Source organism: Lonchura striata, chromosome 5 (assembly GCF_050655825.1).
Source record: "Lonchura striata isolate lonStrDom1 chromosome 5, ASM5065582v1, whole genome shotgun sequence".
Lineage (NCBI taxonomy): Eukaryota > Metazoa > Chordata > Aves > Passeriformes > Estrildidae > Lonchura > Lonchura striata.
Window position 1 is genome coordinate 38809339 of NC_140707.1, and position 21807 is coordinate 38831145.

The window sequence follows — 21807 nt, forward strand, 5'->3', positions numbered from 1 at the left end:
ATTTTTGTTTTCATTCTCTGATAGAGAGAACCTAGCGAAATATTTTCCTTCTTTTTTTTTTCTTTCTCACCAAGAATTTGAAGACCAACATTTTAATTAACTCCTTTCAATGTAAGCATGGCTTTGGAGCTGGAAAAGTTGATGGGCTGCTCCAAAGCAGCAATGATTTCTGATAGCAACAGGTTCTGAAGGCAGGATGGGCACAGCTGTGCATTTGGTTGCTACCCAAGCCCAAAGTGCAGCCTTCATAAAGCCTGGATCAGCCTTGATCAGAGCAGCTCTTTTGTTTTAGAGAGCTTTGTGGTGCAACACCTGCCAGCAGTGGGAGACACCTGACAGTGCTGCTGCTTTCCTACTGCCATCCAACAGGACCCTGGTCCGAGACCCAGCAGCTTCACTCACTTCCTTCTGGAATCCTCATGAGCATCAGGGTGTTTTACCACCCCCACACACTCTTGACAAACCTAGTCTGGTTTGGCTCTCTAGAAATATACCCCTGGGCATCTCTGTATATACCCATATCCCTGGGCATATCAGGCACTTTGTGCACTCAGAATTCAGCTGTGTCCTGGTGAGCGTGGCAGAAACAACCTCAGACCTTACAGTGCTTCTCAGCAGTTTGCTTGGGCAGATTTGCACATTAACAGCAATGCATGCTGCTTTTAGTTTCCAAATAGTAAAGCTCAAAATCCTTTCGATGTAAAGCTAAAGCTATTTCTTAGGCCAGCAACACTTTGTTCCGTAAGGTCTTTAATCAGACGTTCTGGGAGAAAACTCTCAAAACACTTTCAGAGAGTAGTTTCACGAGTGAGTGTAGAAACTAGAACAATGTATAGGCTGTCTCAGATAACAGCCTTATTATAAAGCAAAAACAAAACAAAAAATCTTCTCGTAAACACTGGCATGAACAATAAATTAGAAGCAAACAGGCCTGGCGTCCAGACGAGGCCCAGGTTTGAGGCGCAGTGCCGCAGCGCCGCGCCAGGGGGCGCTGCGCGAGCACGGACGGCGCCGGGAGCGCGCCAGGGGCGGCTCCAGGGGGAGCGCCGCGCTGGAATCCTGCTTCCCAGAGCGCCGGCACCGCCCACCCCACGGGCGTTATGGGACATCAACGCCTGCTGCGAGGAAAACAAACCTGTCCTGGTATTACACACATTCTTCCGATGCTTTCAGATCATTCTCACTTCAGATCACCTTCTCATTAAAAGGCTCCTTCCCTCGTTTCACCCTTTCTGCATCCTCCCTCCTCCTTGCCGCACGCCTCCGAGGCGGGCGGGAGGCGCGGCTCGCCCCGCATCCTCCGCAGCGGGGCCGGCCGGGAGGTGGTGGTGTTGCCCGCGGAATGGGAGGCGAGGCCGCAGGAAAAGCAGATGGAGAGCGCACCCTTTTAAGTGCCGCTCATCGCGTTCAGATGTGACTGATTTCGGAGGTAGGGAGAGCAAACACAGACTCCGGGCGGAAAGGAGCGGGGAATGTCCTGTCCTCTCCACACCCCGGGAGACGCACGGCAGGGAGACAGGAATGCTGTGTCCGCTGAAGCCACTCACACGGAAGAGAAGTGAAAGGAAAAAGGTTCCAGGCAATCAAGACACAGAATTGCACTAAACCAGTAAAATCCAGCAGGTCACACCATCAGGTTGTGTCTGAAAACAGGCATGCAAAGGTAGAGCAGAGGAATACCTTGCTTATCTTCTGCTGATTTTTCACTTTCACCCCAGGACCACCTGCTCAGGAGGAACACATTCAGATGTGCAATGTCCTTTTTTCCCTCAACAAGTCATCAGCATCTCGCATCAAGTTCCCGATAAAGATGACAACAGAGCAGACCCAGCACTTGCATCACTGTACCACTGGCCTGGGAGAGCTGGCAAGCAGTCAACTGTCCCAGCACAGCCAGCTCACTGGCCTGCTCCCAGAACAAAGTCAGGTACACATGGAAATATTTGCAGGACAGAGCATTTTAGTGTGCTATAGACCTTGTCTTTCATAAACATATTCAATTATGTTGCACTGGGTAGGCAAAGGCAAAGCTGAACACAAGAAGAAAACTCATACGGCTGAATGTCTGTAACCTGAAATTCTTTTGTTCTCCCAGATGAAAATAAAACATCTAAAACAGGTTAACCACCCAAAAGGGTTAAAGCTATGACCTTATGAATTAAAGTGAATCAAGAGAGAAGAAACATAAGCAGCAAAAGGTGCAGAATGTATTGAGGAACAAAAGTTTTGAAGAAGAAAAATAAATTTTGGAAGCATTACAGCAAATTTTTCTGCAAAGCAATGCAATAAAAACAAATAAAGGAAATCAGATCCAAAAAGAGATCATGTTAAACTGAGAGAAAAAAAAATATAAAGAAGTCACTTCTGTCTAACAAAATGTTTTGTCACATAAAAGCAGGCACTAAAACTTAGATAAAAATACAAGAATCCATGGCTTTGTATACTCATATAATCCCTCCTCAGGAACACAATAATTGCTGGATTGCTCCTTGTATAGTACCCTCTCCAAGAACAAGCATGAAAATTATGTTTGGAGGATTTGGGACCAGAAATCCTACTGTACAAAAAGCAAGGTAACTCAGTGACACTGGATTAAGTTGAAGAATAGTGAATATGCACATATACTACATTGATCTCAGCACAAAATACTCTGGAAGGCCATATAAAAAAATCATAGGTCAAATTAACTCTAACATAGCAAAGGCATCCCAAGTGGCATTATATTTTTCTATGAAAACATAAAATTACCAAGTCTGAACCCCAGAGTTATACAGGAAACTGACTGTCTTTCCTCCTCCTCCTCCACACAGTAATGTGTGTAGTATAACTCTGACCACACCTCATATTCCTTGGTTAAAGATTGCCAAGTTTCTTCAGACAGCTGCAATCATGCTGCCCCACCAGGGCTGGCTGTGCCTTCTCCTGGCCTTGCTGTATCCAGCATTTTGGGTATTCTTCCAACTGCAGTGCTGGTGGCACTGACACAGCTCTGATGAAGCCAGTTGAAAGCATGTCAGGTCACTTTATGCAACCATGCTACCTCACAAGCTCAGGAGATTCTGTCTAACACAGTGATTTATTCCGAAATAAACTTTTCAGGCTGTTCACACCCCATTAGCTTATGCTGCATGTACAGAGACAAGTTAGAAGAAAGAGTAGTAGAAGCCAATGGAGAAAATATGCAAGAAGCAAGAGGATAAGCCTGTAAAAAATAGGGCCAAGGAATAAAAACATAGATGTTGAAAACAATGACAGGTATGCAAAAATAAATCTTGTTTACAAAATCTAAATGGTCAAATGCTAATCTAATATATGTGAACATGCTTTCCACTGAATTCTGTAATAGTCCATACATATACCTGAATGGGAAACATAAAAACTGGCAAAGTTCTTTCTGCTACTGGATGTACTTGAACTTCATTAGGGATATCCAAATTTCCATTCTGGTACATTTCTGTATGGCTTGGGAAAGACCACATATAATGTTCCTGAAAGACTAATACATGGCTGAAGAAAGTGTAAAGTCTTTCAGGAGAGCTGCAAAGATTAATGAATTGTTGTTTACTTAACACTGTGAAAACATAAAATGCCTTGAAACTTGATAGTGTTCATAGAACATTAATACCAATTCCTGCCAATAAAGTTCCCCCGTCCTACTCTCCTGTGCAGAATCCATGCTCTGTAAAGGTTCATTTCTGGTTTTATTTTCATAGACTGAAACCTGTCAGTGCTGTGCAAATTTTGCTAACATTATTCTCAGGGCAAACTACAGTAGGTCCCAAGGCAGGTAACTCAGAATATTGTTTCCAACTTGAGAGAACAAATTGAAAGAGCAGTATTTACATTCTGTCACCAGCTTACGCACAGACTGTCTTGTGCAAACATCATCAGACTACAAGGTCATGCAAATTTAAAACCAAGGACCCAATCAAGTAACAGCTTTGCTGTTAATTGCTCTGACCATACTTGCTGCAAAACCCAAGCAAAGGCTGCCAGACTATGGCTAAACCAAAAATTTGCTGCCAGGAGCTGGTCTGCTGAGAGAAGAGGTTAAAACAAGAGATTATATTTGTTTCCTGACGTCATGAGAGTGTCTTTTTATGCATTTAAATTTGAAAACACATAGTCAGTCATGTCACAGATGTGGAGATGACAGCCTTATTATAAAGTGCAGTACAGCATGACAAATAATTGACCTACTTCTTAAAAAAACTTCTTTCATGGCAATGACTTATCCTCATCCTTCAACACACCCTTCCAGTATCCAACATTATAAGATACAATCAGCATCTCCAGCTTTCCCTCAATGTTCCACTACAAATAAAAAAACTTTCTTCAAATTACACTTATAAAAGCCCAGAACGCTGGTCTGGCAAACTAACTATGTTTCTGCCAGAGATGCTTTTGGTATTGTGACTTTAGCTCTCCTTAGATTTAGAGAGAGATCTTAAAAATACCTGTCTTAGCAGGTCTTGTAAGTCCAAGTCTGGAGTCTGTTCTTGTGAGGCTTTACTGAGGCTCTCAGCTCACAGTAAAAAACAAGCACTTCATGCACATGGATTGGATTGGCATGACAAGGTTTTGGCAGTGGGAGGGCTACACACATGGCTTCTGTGAAAAGCTGCTGGGAGTTTCCCCTGTGCCCGATGGAGCCAGTGCCTGCTGGCTCCAAGATGGGTCTGCCATGGTTGGCCAAGGCTGAGCCAATCGGTGGAGGTGGTAGTGCCTCTGGGATAAGGTTATTAAGAGATTTGGGGTTATTTCTCATTATCCTACTCTGATTTGATTGGTTATAAATTCAATTAATTTCCCCAAGCTGAGTCTGTTTTGCCTGTGACAGTAACTGGTGAGTGATCTCTCCCTGTCCTGATTTTGACCTTTGAGATTTTTGTTGTATTTTCTCTCTCCTGTCTAGCTAAGGAGGAGGAATGATGGTGCATTGGTGAACACCTGGTGTCCAGCCAGGGTCAGCCTGCTACAATACATCATAGAAACCTCCAGAAAAATACAAAAAATGCCAACAAAATTCTAGCCTCTCCCTAGTGACTGTGCATTTTATGAGCATACCGTAAACAGATTTAAAGAACACAATTTAAAATACTTATTTCAACATAGTTAAACTATTCTGCTCTTCCTGCAGTCCATAGGAAACAGAATTCTGGCCTCCATTTGAGACAAGAAGCCAAGGGGCTGTTTGGCTTGGAGAAAAGGAGGCCCAGGGATGATCTCTATAATTCTCTACAGTTATTTGAAAGGAGGTTGTAGTAGGGTAGGGGTTGGACTCTTCTTTCATGTAACAAGTGATAAAGAAGATTAGATATTAGGAAAAAAATTCTCTGCTGACAAGGTTATCAAGCATTGGGACAGGTAGTTCAGGGAGGTGGTTAAATTACCAACTCTGGAGGTATTTAAAATACATGGGAATGGGACACTCAGAGACATGGTTTAACAGAGGATTTGGCAGTGTTGAGTTAATGACCGGACTCAATAGTCTGAAAGGTTTTTTACAACTTAAAAAATTCTATGATTCTATAAGGAAGAGCACATTTTTCTATAATTTGAAATGAAAACACAAAATGGAAAGGATTTGTTATTTCACTACCACTTCAGATTAAGTGCATAAAGAAACTGATAAAAGAACTGATAAAGAAACTGCATAAAGAAACTGATAAAGAACTGAATCAGGATATGCAATCCAGTCCTGGAAGCAGAGCAGAAGAAAATACAGTAGGTTTACCATGGGCAACAAGAAGAAGAAAAATGTTCAAGCATTTGCAAATGGTCAAGAACTAGACAGTTGTTGGCAATTCCCATCTGAAGCACTATGGGCAGAGAGGGTCAGTTAGCACCTTTTGGGCCAGGTGGCACATGAGTGATTCAAGGGGGGTTCCCACCCTGCAGGAGTCCCCTGTACAGGAGCTTCTAGATCACCTGAATCTCTGGCTGCAGGAGAAAGGGTGTCTGCACTGCCAGACTGCCATGAAGGCCAGCAAGCCAGCATGAGGAAGCTGGGTACCACAGGAGGCACCTCTAGCTGCTAAGCACTTTTTAAACTTTTTCACATCTGAGGCTTTTAATACAGGGTCAGGAAGATGGTGCCTTTGGCATGACCCTGCCTAGCTTCTCCATTGCACCAGAGCTGCCTCGTTAGCCCAGCAAATGCTTTGACATCTCACCACACCAAGCTGTTATAGCTTGGCAACAGCATCTTAGTTCAGTTCTGGTATCAGGGAAGAATATAACTACTTCTAAATACAGCCCAGTTGGACCACTAGTGAGTCCCTCCTTGTGCAGACTGAGAGCTACATACAAACCCACAACAGCCCCTGCCAAAGCACATAGCAATGAAAACCGCCACATGTGGATGGCACTTGATTTCTTTTTGGATATTAAAATAATGTAAGAAAAGTTGATATGTAGAAAAAAAAAATAATAGAGGCTTTTATCCTTTTAGAAGAATGTATAATCAGTAGCTATCAGAATATCAGGCATGGAGATAAGTCTTCAGGTAGCTTAGATTCAACTGATTTTTTTTTTTCCATTAAGATCTCTTAATTTTTATCATCTGGTTATTAAATGAACATTTTTGTCTTAAACCGATTTTGAAACAATTATATGTTTATGCTGGTGTAGAATGCTCCCTTTATGAAACCAAATTGTTGGGTATTTGTATGCTGTCTGTAATTTGGTATTCTCAAGTAGTAATTCTGAAAGTAAAACAAATGCACTTCCTTGCCTGTTTCTCCTTTTTTTCTCTCTAGTTGTTTGTACCCCTTTGCCTCCCTGAATACACAAAGACTTGGACATTCCCCTCAGATTAAAACCAGGCCATGGCAGGCTAATAACCATTTGTGGTTTTTGAGAACTACCCTGGACAGATTTGTTACATCTCTTGACTAAAAAGGACATCTACCCCAGACAAACAACCAGCACAACAAGAAGTTGTCCTATGGACAACCTATTTTTAAAAAATATACTGGACACAAGTTTCAGAAATTACTTTATAGTCTTTTGTTCCATTTTCAAAACTGAAAAGCTCTCAGGAGCCTATATTTAACCAGCTTTTGACAAGATGTATTGCCATAATGTTAGAGCCATTTTTAATGCCTGGCTTATTTCAAGGGCACTTCAAGTGTTTCACCTAGCCACACAGATATTGGAGGACCCTGAGCTTTGCTTCAAGCATTCATCTCTTTCTTGAGCTGGCATATAGGCCCAGAATAAATTCTATAATTCATTGGATGATTATTTTTTGCCTTACAATTCATCAGTCAAAACTTTGTAAAACAATTAATGATTTAAAGGAAAACCTGGGTACATTTTTTTTCTTTAGTTATGCTTTCACACGTAAAATTATACATTTAAATAAAACCTCAAAACATCCACAATGTGGGAAGATTTTAGTTCATACACAGCAAAATAAAGAGCTACATAATTAATATCAGACTTCCAGTACTACAGAGATTTCTTTTAAACTGACCAATGATACATATCAAGACTATCCCTTAAGGGTAAGTGGGCAATTTCTTTCATGAAAGTACTTAGTAATGCAACGTTAAAGGGACAAAGCATTCTGCAGGGCATACATTTGATTAACTGTAAACCACACACTTGGTGGATTTTTTTATCTTTTGTATATTCCAGCTAATTCTATAAATCCAAAATTAAAAAAAACAAAACAAACCCAAAAGCCAAACAGAACAATTTTGTATCAAAATGCCATCATTCATCATGACCCTAAACAAGCATAAAAGGCTAAAGCCACTCATGTGACTTAAACACAGCTCAGAGTGACGTCAAGTGGCAAAGAAGGGTAGTAACAGGTTGAGCATGTTCAGGTGGGATGTGATGGGATAAGGAAGGTTGACTAATTTCCCTGAATTGCAGAGAAAGATGAAACTTTTAAGCATGCTGAGACAGTAAGGGTGAGATGTCCTGGGTGCTGAAGGCAATCAGTGCAGGGTCTTTCTGCACAGAGCAGTTGGTTCTCCATAGCACTAGCACTCCAAAAGCATGTTCTCAGCCAGTCTCTTCAGCTAACTGGGATGGTTACTTGACTAGAATACAACAGAATATTTAATTTCATAGGGATCTACAATGTTAATCTAGGTCAACTCTTAGTCTGTATTAGTCAGGAAAGGAGTGAAGAACTGCTTTACACATCTACATGTTAACCTGAAAAATTTTCCAGTCAAACACTAAAATCCATGTTTATGAGAGTGCACCTTTGTGTCTGTCACACAGAAGCTAAAAAGTACATTATGTGTACATTTGCAGGATTTTACGTATGTCAATGTAAAACACTGAAAATATTTAATCATATTTCAAACTACTTCCTAAAAGGCTTTTTTTTCTTTACTGTGAGGTAAAACCATTTGTTCTATATATCTGAAAAATGTAAACACAATCAAATCAGTGCAGAATGGCAAAACATCTGACTATGACCCCCACCATGTCTCTCTCAGTCCAGACAGCTGGACAGCACTACCTCCACAATATTGCTAAACATTGCTTTTTTCTTATATACTACCCTAGATATCCACTACAGGATCCATGGCCAGAGGGTGGCTGGTGGCCATTGGTTTGACACAAAGTGGGCATTCTTACTATTCCCATTAGAGCCTGCCTTTTGCAGCTCCCATCTGCCAACTTGCCCCATATTAGCCATAAGTGTCGCTTCAGAGAAATCTTACATCTCAGTAGGTGACACTGGTCCCTTCAGCAGCTGCAGGGTATGAGGAAAAAAGGCAGAAGCAGGAGAAAAGGGACACACCTGAAAAGGACATACCCTGTCTTCTGTCCCTCCCAGCACCTTCAGGGAGCTTGCAAAGATACCATCTTCACCACAAGGGTTTCAAGTGCAGCTGCATGTATGGATACCCACCGTAGCCTGGCTTCACTGGAAGCTACCCTTTCAGAAAACTTGTATCCCAACAATCCTTCAGAGTCTTGCTCACAACTGTTCTATAGAAACCCACCTCTGAACAGAGCACTTGCAGCAAATTCCCTAAACAGCTACAGCGTGACCTCTCTGGATGCCAAAGGCCCTTCAGCAAGTTCTCTCTCAAAATCTGGTATTGCATATTATCATCACTACTACAGCCCTACCTGGCACCTCTGATTATTTACAGAGAGTAGGTTGCAAATTATCCTATGCCCCCAAAACATACCATGAAATGACCATTTTCATCACCAAAAGCTTAATGTTCAAAGTTCAAGAATTAAAAAAGGGATAAGTTTATATAACAAAACAAAATGCAGCTGCCATTCATATTACTGTTCAAGTCTTTGTAGATTTTCATTAGGACAGTGGAATTCCACAATACTTCTCCAGAAATAAAGTTTGCTATGCAACAGACAAGACAGGATGAACTGAGTGACACAGGCAGGAACAGGCTCACATACTCAGTCAAGCTGATCAGGCACTGCCAAGTGACAGAGCTGAAGAGCAGATGCTGCCTTCCTTTAATTTAGCAAAGCCAGCAAGGTAGCTCCATGAACCCATGCAGACATGACACAAAGCATCTGCAGGTTTTATCTCTCACTGTGGTAGCATATTAATCCACTTCTTTCAGTACCATCTGCAAAGGACACCCTACTGTTCTGCAGGGCAAACCTATGGGTCATCATAAACAATCACTCTTACCCAAAAATGAAAATATGCAATTGCAGATGACCATCACAATCAAGGCGTGACAGCTTTTCAACCTCTCTTGACACACCCCCCAAGCTCTCATTCCTGTGTGTCTTGCCACACGCTAGAGCATGTTGGCTTTAATCCCTGAGAAATGTGGACTATTATCATCGAATGGCTTGAGTTGGGAAGGGACCTTAAAAATCATCTAGTTCCAACCCCCCTTTCACAGGCAGAGATACCCTTCACCTGACTAGGCTGCTCAGAGCCTCATCCAACCTATACTTGAATACCTCCAAGGATGGGGCATCCACAGCTTCTCTGGGAAAACTGTTCCAGTGCCTTGCCACCCTCACAGAAAATATTTTTTTCCTAATATCTTATTTAAACCTACTCTGTTTTAGTTTGAGCCATTCCCTCTTGTCCTACCACAACATGCTCTTGTAAAAAGTCCCTCTCCATCCTTCTTGTAGGGTCTTTTCAGAGGTGGGCTTGAAGAAACCACAGTGGGTGAGGTCAGTGGAGGAAAGTACCACACACATGCAAAAAGAACAGACAGGAACTAAAGGGTGAATTAGGAGGAGCAGCATCAGGATTTCTTAATTGTAAAAGAGAATGATTTTTAAAAATGGGATAGTAAGGTACCTACTGCAATATGCAGACGCAATTCTCAAATAAGCTGTCCCTAAAATGGGCATTGCCTTTTCTATTAACAGAATAGCCCAGGAATCCCAGAAAAGAGGAGTGAGTGTTGACAAAATGAGACATCTTTTTTTAAAACTTTCTTTCAACAGCATGGGCCCTAATGGAATGAGTCCTGCTTTAACAACAGTAGTCTCAGAATGACGAATCTCCAGCATGCACATGCATGTCTTTTCCTGCACTGAACATGCAAAGTCTTTTCCTGTCTGGTACTCTACACCCCAGCATGACTTTTCCAGCACTTTTCACAATCTGCACCTAAAGTGCTGTGACTACTTTAGCTAGTCACAAATCCTGAATCCCTGCTCAGAAAATGCTTCATGGCCTGAGACTATTTGAAGAAAATTCATGCAACTCATCCCTGAATCCATTCAGACTGGTAACAAATCCTTTGACTGCTTGAAGAGAGGTAATGAAAAGGAATTTAATCTTGACATTTTTGGATTGACAGGTAGGGCCTAGAGGACTCAGTGGAACAGAGGACAGCTGTTTCCAGAGCTGCACCTAAACTGACAAAGTCTAGATGTTATGAATGAGAGCTCAGCAAAGCTAAAGAAGCTTGTCACACCAGAGATGGGAATCCAAATTTTAATGATTCCACTAAGGAATGTCGAGGCTGGTGTAAAATGCTGAGCTATTTCTACCTTTATGTCCCTATGACTGACCTCACACTACCGTGGGTGTAATTACATAAGATACACAATCCTTTAGTAGAAAGTGGAATTATTTAAGGAAAACAGCTGGCAAATTTAGAGCTAAGTAGGAGCACAGAAACGTCAATGCCGAACCAAGAGTATGTCAAACATGACCCAGATACCTAATTAGAAGTTATGCTCAAATCTAACTTGCACAGAGCTCCAAAAGCAGGCTGACTACAGTAGAGAGGCTGCAAGAGGTATGCTCTTGATCTTTATTCCCCTGATTGCATTAGATACTGCTCAGATCTCTCCCCCCTCTTCCCCAACTTTAATGTCACAACCCTTACAAATTTGCCAGGAATGGGGAGAGTAGAGCACTATTACAGAATAATGATGCTACAAGCCTCGGGAAGGCATCAAGGCTGCCAGGCGACTTCCTCCAGCACAGAGAGGAGGCAGCTCAGGGCTTCATGTCTATTCCCAGCCGACCTGCTTTGAGCCAGCGCCCAGCCATGGGGATTCCTGAGCTGTGAGGGGGGTGCTCTCCCTCTGTGATGCTGGCTACAGTAACACCCATGCCTCAGGCACCTCAGCCTAATGGCTGAGCAGGGAGCAAATGAGCAGGAAGTCATTGACAGAGACGGTGCCCAGACATGCTAACAGGAATACACCACAGCTGGCATAAACAGATTCTAAAGATCCCCAAAACACCTGGATGATAACTTCATGATACAGGTATGTGGATGCCCTGGAGGGTATCCCCCGAGTTAGGGAGACACAAGAAGCTACCCTCAAAAAGCTGTAAAGGCCCCATTGGCTCCTTCCCCTGTTCCTGTGTCTGTTCATCTGTCCCTGAGCCACTCCATCCCTATTTCCCTACTGGCCATCATCTTTGTATTGCCCAAGAGCACAGTTCAGTGCCTGCCTCTGGGGACAGAGAGAAACCTGGACCCTCGACATGTGGGTTCTCTGGGACGCTGAACACCTCATGGTGTGGCTGAATTAAACATCTGTGGATGCTATGCAAAGGCGCTTTTTGCTTTTTACCCTGGACTTCACTAGCTGCAATTCCGGACACAACACAGGTACTAAGGATGACAGCTAAGAAAGATGCCTTCCTTGATCTGTTGCTTGTCAACAACAATAATTTCCTTGCATAACAAGGTAATCCACCTAGCTGATCGAAAGAAGCCATGTGATGTAATCTTTATGGATTTCAGTAAAGCTTTTGATACGCTCTCTCCCAGCATCCTTCTGGACAAAATGTCCAGCACCAAGCAGGATGACCACATCAAGTGATGGGTGAGCAACTGGATAACGGGTCAGATGTGAAAGGTGATAGTGAATGGGGTGGCATCAGACTGGTGACTGGTCACTAGTGGGGTTCCCCAGGGCTCAATTTTATGGCCAATTCTTGTCAACAACTTCAAAAATTACTTGGATGCAGGACTCGAAGTCATACTGAGTAAGTTAACTGGGAGGAGCTGTTGACTCCTTTGAATACAGAGAGGTCCTGCAGAGAGACCAGGACAAATCACAGGGCTGTACAATCACCAAATGGATGAAATTTTAACAAAGACAAGTGTGGGATGCTGCATCCAGGATGGGGCAACCCTGGATGTACAGACAGACCGGGTAATGAGAGGCTGGAGTGTCAAAGACCTAATGCTTTTTAGAGCTCTAAAATCAATCCTTCCTGCTTAAAAAACCAAACAAACACAAAGCCAAATTCTAATGTACGGCCCATGTGGCAATGATCTAAACAATCAACATGAGATGCTACAGTGCAAAATTATAAATCATATTTTAAAAGATTTAGTCTTCAGATTCTGGGATTTTTTTCTTGACAAAAGAAATAAGCTTTGATGAATATGCCATGGTCCAACTCATTAGCTTCAGTAATGATAGCCTTCTGATCAAAATTTTATCATAAGATAGTAACTTTTATTTTCTATGGCTACTACTGCTTCCTTAGAAAGCACACCTGTCACTTTCTCTCTCACAGGAGAAAAAACATACACAGCATTAAACAAAACACTGGATATTTGGCAGATCTCATTCATTAAAAAGTGTGGTTTCCCATCAGTCCAACCTATTCAGGAAATAGGAATGAAACTTTCTGAATAGTTAGGGCAAAAGTAAAATATCATTAAAGGAAAACTCATCAGAAATTATTCACTTAGTGATTTTAACAACCACTTTGGTATCAGCCAGCAAGCAATTGAGTTTACAAACAAACAAACAAACAATGAAAACACTGGAAGACAATCCTACCCACAATAAAATAGTTTCAAAAATAACAGAATTTCTATGCAATACCACACAGCCCCTTACAATAACTGGATGTAAAACCTTCCACTGCTAGAAACACGAGTTACTGTTCTCATCAGTCAATGCTATTTTTTTTGCCTATGAGTATACTTAGCATGTTACATTACTAACTTCTCAAAGTTTCCCATGAGTTTTATTATTCTTTCCTAGGTAAGGGTTAGTCTGCAGTCCTGGTCATATTGTGGAGTTATCTACATGGAGAAAATTCCTACAGTGCAAGTGACCTTGCAAAAGCTGAATCCTGAGACTCTCTTCTGGGAAAGCACCCGGCCATCAAACAGGAACTAACTGAACGAAGACCTAATTGCTTAGTTTTATTGCTCTGCAGGACCAAAATACAATTTTCTTCTCTGCATGTGGTAGTGAATCATACATCAAAAATATCCAAGCTCATCAGTTCACACCATACTCAAAACAAATCCATGGGAAGCCAGCATGCAGTTTTGAGAGATTTATCCACACAGAAATAAAAAAAAAAAAGCCAAAGAAAACATGCAAATGTATATATTTATAGCAATGGATATGCATGAAAAGCCTGAAAGGTTTTTGTTGTCCTCTTTGCCTTTTCTTATAGAAGGTTCTAAAGCCAAATCCACGGTGCTTTCAGGTGCAAATACGTAAAAGACCAAAGAGCTGTATATTTCTGCTGGAACAGGTAGAATAAAACAAATAAATAAATATAAATAAAACATCAACCATTCAGGGTATTCACATGAACCAGGCCCTACAGTCTGTCCAGTCTAGAACCATGCTGACCTCCTTTGCCTACAGCCTCTTATGGAGATGTATTCTCAATGCCCAGCACAGCTTTCAGCAACAGTGATTTCTGGCTATTTATGGTAGTAAAAATAAAGTGGTGGTCTATGCAATTCTTTGTACTATTTAAAGCAAAAAAAGCAAACCCAACCCTTCCTTTTCATCTCACCCCCAAGAGTTACATTAATAGTAACTTCAATGTTGTAACTGAGCTATATCAAACATACAATACTCACCTATCAAACCTAACATGTAGAAATTATTTATGAGCCTGCACTTACAGTTATTGAAGCTAACTTCTGCATTTCTTTAAAACACCACATTGATTAAAGTAATGAAAATTAAATCCTAGAAGAAACTCTTGGTTTTTTTGCAAAATAAACTTTAATTAAAATGCAAGTTAGAATCTGCCCAATAAATAATACCCTAAAAATTACATTGATTTAAAAAAGTCAAAGAATGCTAGATAACAATGAAGAGAATCTACACATGGAATAAAGAGGCAGATGTATTCACCCAATAATATAAGTTGGTTGCTTTTCTAATGTTTGGAATAGCATTTAATTAAAGCAACAGATTCAAAGTAATGGCTGTCAATCTACACTCAAAGATTTGTGTCTTCTCATTGCTATTGATTATCATTGTGCTTTCATATATTGTTGCTTTTGCACTACCTCAAAGTAAAACTGGCTTGTCAAAGGGTCAGATCCCCACATGCTCCTCAGGGGGGATGTGGCTTCTCAGGCACAGCAGGAGCAAAGCTGCTCTGCTGTGAATCTGATGCTTTGCAGCCCACAGGAATGCTGGAGGAAGGGCAGAAACAAAGCAAGAGTGTGAAAAAACAAAACTGTGTTGGTAGATCCTTCACCACAGAACTCCCAGGTTGCTATGAAGTGAAGACAGGAGAGGCGAAGTATTGCAGCTTGAGTGCAGCCTGCTCAACACTCCCATCCAAAAAACAAAGCCACACAGTTCTTATCATTAATTTCTGCTCTTTTGCTGTGTCATTCAGATCTGGAAACAACCTTCCATAATAAAGCTGTGCTTTTGAAGATGAGATGAATGCAGAACAGCATTAATCATTCATCCCTATGTATTTCTACAGGCACTGAAATATTTTTGACTTTTCTTTTTAATGCTTTATTCATTAGCCACAATATTTAATCAGTAAATGCTGTGTTTCAGAATAGAACTGCAGTCAGCAACAAGACCCTTCTTAATATCTAATATTTTTTCTTATTGTAGCTGAACTACCAATTCTTCTAAACATTGGAATTCAACAGGTAATTTGTCATGCAATCTATCTCTATTCCAGCTTTTAGTCTCAACTGAAAGACTGAAAAGTCCTTCAGCAAAAAGAAGATTTTGGTAGAGAAAAAATACTAGGCAATTTTAATAGATGTGCTTTGTTCCAGGCTCATAGCTCTCATTTGCTGCTTTCCAGTCCACCAATTTTTATAATCATGCTCATAAATAAGAAAAATTGTAACTTTGTGTTCTAATTTCTGGCCATGTGACTGGAAAGTTGTCTTGAGTTTACTTTCCCTTCTGACATCGTCTCTGATATCCAGAAAAAGAAGATAAGTCACTGTAGAAAGATAAAGCTGGATCATTTGGTGACTTGGGTGATTTTTCATTGTAGTTTCCTTGACCACAGGAATATCCATGAAGCATAATTATTTAAGTCTCTGATTTATCATAGCTTCAGTTGACAGATGCAGAGGTTCAAATATAGCAAGGACAAGCAGGACCAGGAAGGACTTTCACAATTCTAATGTATGGCAGTTAAACTTCTCACAATATTCTGGGCTTTAGCACTTAAGAAACCTTTTTATTGACTGAAATAATACTAAAGCCTCAGGATGGGTTTTGTAAGTGTTTCAGTGTCCTAAGCCAAATTTTAATGCACCCTGTGCTGTGATGTGCACTTCCTCCAATATTTTTCATCTCAGGTGCAACTACTTTCAAATGCTGTGATATGAAACAACGTAGTTATGAAGAGTGCCCAATTTTGGTAATTTTAAGTGATGGGTAATTTAATTTAATAATTTCTGATTTATCCCACAGTACATGCACACATTTTTATGGGATATATAAGCTTCATATGATGTACAAGCATGCTTTTTTGGAGATGAGCGGTCCTGAAGAGGATGAAGTATTATGAATGACACACATGGAAGTAGCATCAGCAGCCAGCTATGAAAACCATCCTACTTGTCCAAGCCCAGAGTAGCTGTCAAGTCACACATACCCCAATATTTGGGCTGGGTGTATGCCACACAGCACAGAAGGACCGCTGCTATGGAACGAACAGGACACAAAATGCACACATGCACTTGCCCTGAGCTGGGAAAGCACAACACAGACACAGTACTTATGAGGAAGGTGAGCAGCTGCATGATGTGAACTGAACAGTAGCTTGGCTGCAGCAGAGGGCAGTGATACACAAACACCAGCAGTCCTCACTCTGCACAGCGCCTACAAATGCATAAACCCGTCCTTGGTTATTTCTAGCACGCAACACTTAACAATTCTTGGGCTTATTCGTAACAAAACTTGCACACTATTTACATGTATTTAGATGTACACATGTGCAGATGCACAGAGAGATATATTTAATATCCACTGTTTAAAATGTTAATTCTGATTGCTTTATCTTATTTCTTTGATTACCACATCCTATTTGATTAATTTTCTATCCCCCTTGTCCTCTGAAATCAAATCCTTTAAGCTTTTGCTTCACAAAGTGTTGCTTTGCATCTTTACAACAGGCACAAAATTGCTACACTTCAGGGAGCTGATTTTCATCTTCTTCTCCCGCATCCTTTTTACCATCTGAAAGGTAGGAAGCTAGATGCAGTTAAGGAGAAAAATGGAGGGAGGAGGGAGCTGAGGATGAATATAGTATGAGTTTGACTCCTTAACTGAGTTAATTTATCTCCTGGCATGCAAGTAGAGAGCTTAAGAGAAAGCTACAGGAAAAAAAGTAATTGCAAGGCATGTGCTACTCATGTAATTGCTGACATGTCTAATGCAGTGTGATTCAGGGCAGCTTTGAAATACTAGACTTCTTATTGAGGGATGGAGGGATTACATTTCCACTGGGTGCAATTTGAAGAGATGCATAAAAGAAGGAAATGTAAGTTGTTATGAAGAAGCCCAGTCTAGACTTGAATTAGTTTAAATGCAACTTGCTCAGAACAATTTATTTTTTATGAGAAATAAATGGATTTATTTGCCCAACCAACTTGTATTTGGCAAGCCAGTTTCCACCAAGTAATTGCTAAACTGTTGAATCTACTGTGCAGCATCTGCTCTTTAGAAATGTGGAACACCATAAGAAATTATACAGTATGCACATATAAACATATGTCAATTTTAACCCATAAGCATGTTGTTTATATCCTTCACAAATCTGTAAACACCCAACATTAGTTTGGATATTGATTTAAATTTTGGATTATTTTTTTTTGTCTGTTAGTAGCTTTTGTTTGCTTGCTTTAACTAAATAGACTAATTCATGTTTACCAGAAGATCAAACTTGGTTTAGATTTGGGACTATCTACATCTATTAACTGCCAGAAACAGAGTCAGTATCACATTTCAAGTGTTCTAGTTTTCCAAGCAGAACTACAGAGGAAAGACAGAATATCTAGAACAAAACTACCCAAATAGGGAAATCTGTATGAGACTCAGTCCTGCAGTGAAAGTCCTGTGTTAATGTGATGCAAGCAGCTGGACAGACAGCCTGGGGAAGGCAAATCTATTGGTATCAGAGGCTTTGATCCCAATGACAGTAGTTTCTGTAAGGCACCAAGGCAATTTCTACCCCTGAAAAGAAGCATTAAGAAAGCAAACATTCTGGCTAAGCACTCAGTCTTGCAGCCTGCTCTCCAGGCCCTGCTAGGTGATCGGTGCTCAGGCTCTTGCCACCATTGCCAGTCCTGGGCCTGCTCTCCATGCCACAACAATCTATTTTTTTTTTTTTTTGCCCAGTTCACCTGAACAGGGGCCTTGCAACCTCTGGACATGAGGAACTTATTTCTCCCTTGGGCCTGTGGCTGCTGTATCTGGATGAGAGGTGTGCTTGACTTCCTCTGAAGGGAAAAGGCAACAAACACCCTCAGACTGGCCCCAAGGGAGCTCATTTCTCAATAGGTGTATGAAGTTCTCCAGCAGAACTTGACTGTTTTGAACTACATCATCAAGGAACATTTTCAATAATAAAGTCTCTCTTTCACAACACCATGGGATTTCCATACTCCAGTCAAATGCATTTTCTTTGAGTAAGTGACATTCTGGTGTGATCTGGGACAACTCCATGGGCACTTGCCAAGAGACATTCTGGCTTCTTCAGACAGAGACACACAGCAGTTTAAACTTGGTTTAGCTCATGAGTCTCTAGTAGTGACAGGCCATCTGGCACATTTTAGTGAAACTGGCACTTTCTGCTGAGAGAGGTCCAGGGCTTATGTAAGACAGGCATGGCAGGACAGGAGTGAAATGCACTGGCAGGGCTGTGTGCATTAAGCTTGCATGGCAGCACTCAATCCAAGCCAGTACAGCCAGGACGTAACTCATCATTCCACCTGCAGCCACGGAGGCAGCGCTGGGAGCAGAGCAGGAAGACAAGTGAGTGCTGGGGTGAGGCTCAGGAGCAGTGCAGGAGCATGGGACCAGCCTTGGGACTGCTGCTGGGAGGAGCTGTCATTCAAAATGGAGCTGTGGGGACAGCCACGCTTGAAGTTGGGGGTATGGATCAGAATGAAGCTGTATTGAAACCTCCTGGGAGGAGAGCAGAATAGGGCAAAGCTTTTAGACTGCATGTCTCCCTTGGATTATGGTAGCAAAGATGCTGATCAGGATCAGACAGCACACAAAACAGGAGAATCTGCAATGAGGTTGGGAAGTGAGGCAAACCTGAAGGAGGCTTTTTGTACTGGAAAGCTCTGCTGTTGCAGCACTGACTTCCTTCTGACTTGTTCTGGCATTGTTGTATGAGACCAAGTCTGAACCAGTGGGAGAAAAAATATGTTTGTTTGGTCTTCCTGCCAAAAATGAGGATCTTGCATCTTATTTTTAAGATACAATTATATGAAAATCAAAAAGAAGATAAGAAATCCAGTTTTGTTGCTGGTTAGTATAATGAGATGTTCTGATAACTGGGAAAATAGAATTAACAATTCACCTAAAGAAACAAAAGCTTTAGTGAGAAATTTTTTTCTCAGTAGAAGAGAAACATGCAACTCCATTTATTGCAGCAGCTGCCATTACGTGCATTGGCTGACAACCCATTCTGGGCATGGATCACAGCACTATTCAAAATCTGTCCTCAGGCATTCTTTTCTATATTCCATACTATAAACTGAACATTGGACAATGTGCCACACAGACTGGTCCCATCCTACTTTCATTCTCTGTGTCTTGCCCTTAAAAGTGAAGATCTAATCAAGAAGATAATGGTTTGATGTAGCCTTCTTTGACCTACTGTGAGCAAAAAGACTGGGAAGGGGATGTACAAGTATACTTCCAGAGCAGATTGAAATATGTCTTTGGCACAGCATCCCCACACAAACTCATCATACATTCAAAAAAAGTTTTTGATCCTTTTTCCCAGACTTCTGTTGTCAAGAGAAGACCATTATTGATAACTCCCTAAGGCTTCTTCGTCTTGTGTTACTCAATACCTCATTCACACCTAAGGCATCAGGACAGATGAAAGCAAAACAGAGACAAGCAGTTCTTTCCCTCGTATTCAAACTTTAAATCAAACACCCACTTTGCTGTACTATAAACAGAGCTGCCTGTTTAGAACACTGAGGCACTCCTGTAATATTTCTTTTCCTTTAAGATTTTATATTTTTCTTGTGAGAAGCAATTACAATAGAAGTGTCAAGCAAAAAAAAATCCCTGTTAATCACAGTCTCTGTGAGCCTGCCAAGTAAATCACATCTCAGTGTTGCTGTTCCATTTTTCAGGTAGAAATAAAAACTGTGTGAGAATGCCATGGTCTAGAATTGAGCTCTTCCCAAGAGGAAGTACAAAGTTTTTGACAATACCAGTTCTCCTCCTGTGTTCTTGACATTGTGTGGAATTAGACAAGCACTAAAACTGAGTATCCACTGACCATAATTCAGGTTGGAAGGATTCTCTGAAGGTTGTCTAGTCCTCTAGCCCTCTCACACAAAGCAAGGCCAAATGAAGTTAGGTCAGACTTCTCAATTCAGCTGGGCCCAGGGGTTTCTGAACAGCTGATTCCACAGCTCCTCCAGAACACTGGGCCCATGCTCACCTGCTCTGACCATAAACAACTTTCTTCCTGTATGTAAATCTAGTTGAGATTTCTTTCCCTGCAAATTGTTTAGATTGTCTTTGGTACTTTCAACATGCACTCCTAAGAAAGGATCTGACTCTGTCTTTGTAGCCTCTCATTCCCTTCAGCTTTTCCTTCCCCAGACTAAACAAACCGAGTTTCCTCAACTTCCACTGAAATGTAGGTGCTCCTGCCTCTTCACCTATCTATCGCACTCAATCACTGATAACATATGTCCTTTGCTATTGGTTTTGGTCTACAAATAGGCAAGTCTATGTATCTGAAATGAATGGAGAAAATTTTGGGCTCTTCCCTGGGCTGTTATTTTCCCATACTTTTCAAACTCAGAGGCTTCATGAACTGTCCATGCATCACAAGGGAGCTGCCTTCAAATCACCTGACAGCAATGGTACCAAATATGAGAATTTCTATGGGCTTTGGAGAGAGGTTTTGTTCTTACTTTATCTTCATCTTTTCACAATTCTCTGTGTTGTGAAAACCAGCCATTTCAAGAGGATGCAATTGCAGCTGCTGTTCCAAAACTGAGTGCAAGAGAGCAGTTTCCATCATGCCAGAGAACTGCTAATCATGGTTTAAAAATGCTGTGATGCCTCCTATTTCGTTTTGAGTAACATGTGGTGGCCTGGTGACTAGATTGACTACCTTTTTAATGCTATGATTTTTAATCAGAAAATCAGAAGCCTCTTTTAGCTGAGTCAATTTTAAGAAATCCAGTCTGTGTATTGCAGGCTTAAGCTTATGGGAGTGAGTTTTCAAATCAGATAAATGGTTATTTTCCCCAGGAACCTTCAGGAACACTACTACTGAGTCAGTGAAAACAGGTACCAGAAACCCAAGCACAAATCCTACATACAATTTACATCACCCTGGATAAACTCATCATCTATCAATGGCAGAGGTCTTTGTTGCATTGGAAGACACTCTGGAAATATGTGAAGGAATGGTTTTGTACTCTGACTCCTTGTTTCTGCACCATCCACGCTTTTGTACACAGAGCTTTAACAAAGCAGAACACATGCATAAAAGGTATTTCGCATTCTTCTGCCTGTGATCAAAGTCCAGTAAGATTATTTGGATATGAGCAAGGACACAATTTCAACTTTCTTTCCTGACCTCTTACCTAAGATTGCCCTACCCCTGTCATAGGGAATGACTCTGACTGATGATACTCACAAAAACTATATAACATTTTTTAATAACTCTCCACAAAGAAATGTAAGTACTTGTTTACTAAAACAGAACTAAGGAATCTTTGTTTAGTTGTAAGGAATCTTACTTCAGCCTGTAACAGAACAACATATAGAAAAATTAAGCAGAGGGGACATTTTTATCTCACATCGCTTCTTTTTTGTGGCTTTAGTATGTTTGTTTAGAGCCAGCAAGTATCAGCTCACATTCTCTTCTCTGCCAAC

General features: G+C 41.1%; 1 protein-coding gene across 10 annotated transcripts in view; it reads right to left on the reverse strand.

The window, feature by feature from the left end:
* RGS6 (regulator of G protein signaling 6) overlaps nt 1–21807 on the reverse strand; it is a 249557-nt gene that overhangs the window by 79095 nt on the left and 148655 nt on the right. The window contains exon 1 of one of the 10 annotated variants that reach the window (XM_085581966.1): nt 1195–21798. The exons of the other annotated variants lie outside the window; for them this stretch is intronic. The gene's annotated coding sequence lies outside the window, so the exon portion shown is untranslated. Of the gene's footprint in view, nt 1–1194; nt 21799–21807 lie in introns of those variants that run through there. 10 annotated transcript variants of the gene reach the window in all.